We start from the raw sequence: 1,759 nt of genomic DNA, 5'->3' as shown, positions 1-1,759 counted from the left end.
CTAATTTCCACTTGATTTCTTCATAATACTGCTGTCTGGTGTTGCATTAGTGAAGACACTTCCCACAACTACATGGGCACCCCAGAGACTGACAAATCACTTTACAACATCCAAGGTCATGGACAGAGAATCCTAAATGTCAGTAGCCTTCATCTGTCTCAAAAAGAGTGTTGTTTGTATATGGCCCCAAAAATGCCAAACCAGATAATAGATCAATAAAGTCAGCCCAATATTCCTCAGCTTGAAGAGCATAGCAACTTTCCTTGGGACCACTGATGAATTTTTCTGAGAGAACTTCTCTTTCAATTTCGACTTCTTCATTCTAACGAATCATATCATTCTTAGTTTTTTTGTGTTACAGTCAGAATCATTAGTTTGCTATTAGCAACTTCCGGAAACTGTGATTCAAAATCTCTTGCAGCAATTCTGGGCATATCTGTATTGCACACTCTACTCTGGCACTTTCAAAGTTTCTGTGCTGTTAATTTTGTGTTCAACAGCTGCCTCATTACCCTAAAATTCATTCACACGTTGTGCCATCATAAACTTGTCTTTCACCTGATAAAGGTTCTGCTAGAATATCAGGCAAAATTTTATGAACCAGGCTTTCTTCGGTGAACCAGTCCCATTGAGGTGAGAATCAAAACCTATGTTCCCAGGAAGCTGGAACCTCTATGTTGAGGTCCAAGTGGTCCCATAGTTTCATCAGGCCACAGTGTTTGAAAGCATGTATCTGGAGGTGCAGAGGCCACGAGACTCTTCAGAACCCGACGATCCTGCAGTTGAAAAGTCTTTGCGATTGACAACCCTTTTAACTAAAGAGCAAAATCCTGGGCAATAGGAAGCCAGTCTGGCACTGTTCGAAAGCATATTGGCCATCTCTACTGGAAAGGACCGTTCGCAAAACAGCTTCCCTTTGGAAAGTCATTCCAGTTACCACCACTGCCTCCAGCTGCCCCGGAACCTGACTCTTTTGCTGTCAAATAGTGGCCTGAATCCTTACATTTTAATGAGAGTTTTCAGGAAGGCATTTCAGTGTTTTTGTTACTAGAAGATGTATCTCCAGTGAAGATGCTCTTGCCTCCAGAAAGCTCTGACACGGTGTAATTAAGTGGGGAAACTTTGGTCCTCTCTCTTCTTTGGGGTACAAGAGAATGAGACAGACAGGCATGTGGGGGGCGCCAGGACATCCTGGCAGTGGGGGAATGTCATACAGTGGTTGCCTGTGCCACACTGGCTGCTGAATACATGTCACCCTGGACACAGGCTCACCAGTATGGGGTGGGACATGTGGCAATCACGGGTCTTAGCCCTGGTCATGTGGACATGGATCCAGTGGTAACTCTCACCTTTGCAGCTGAATCTCTCTTGCATGCTATCCACTATTTGCCAAAACTATAATGGTTCACTCTTTATTTTCTGTGATAGCCTCAGATTAGAGCAGTGGGATAATTTCCTACTCTGAATGACTGGTTCCCTGTGCCCACCAGATGGCTCAGTCCACCGGGGCCTCGTCCAGTCCTGAGGAAGCTGATCCCCACTGAAGACAGCAGACAGCCTGCCAGGGTTCTCCCGCTCCTCCCGCGGATCTCAGAGACCTCCCTGGGCCTCCAAGGGTCCCATCCTGCGTCCCTTCCTTCTCCCTCTGCAGAGCAACCTCCACCATCCGTCCACCTTCAGCGGGAGACCCCCAGACACTGCCTCGCACTGAGCAGCCACAGCACCCCTGCCTGTCACTGATTTAATTATTTATTCACGT

The 1,759-nt window shown here is 46.7% G+C and overlaps 1 pseudogene; it reads right to left on the bottom strand.

Annotated features, from left to right (window-relative positions):
- Positions 1–879, bottom strand: LOC120364361 (cobalamin trafficking protein CblD pseudogene; annotated as a pseudogene).
- Between the last annotated feature and the right edge of the window lie 880 nt (positions 880–1,759).

Source organism: Saimiri boliviensis, chromosome 5 (assembly GCF_048565385.1).
Source record: "Saimiri boliviensis isolate mSaiBol1 chromosome 5, mSaiBol1.pri, whole genome shotgun sequence".
Lineage (NCBI taxonomy): Eukaryota > Metazoa > Chordata > Mammalia > Primates > Cebidae > Saimiri > Saimiri boliviensis.
Note: the sequence above shows the minus strand (reverse complement) of the source record. Positions and strands in the feature narration are given on the sequence as shown.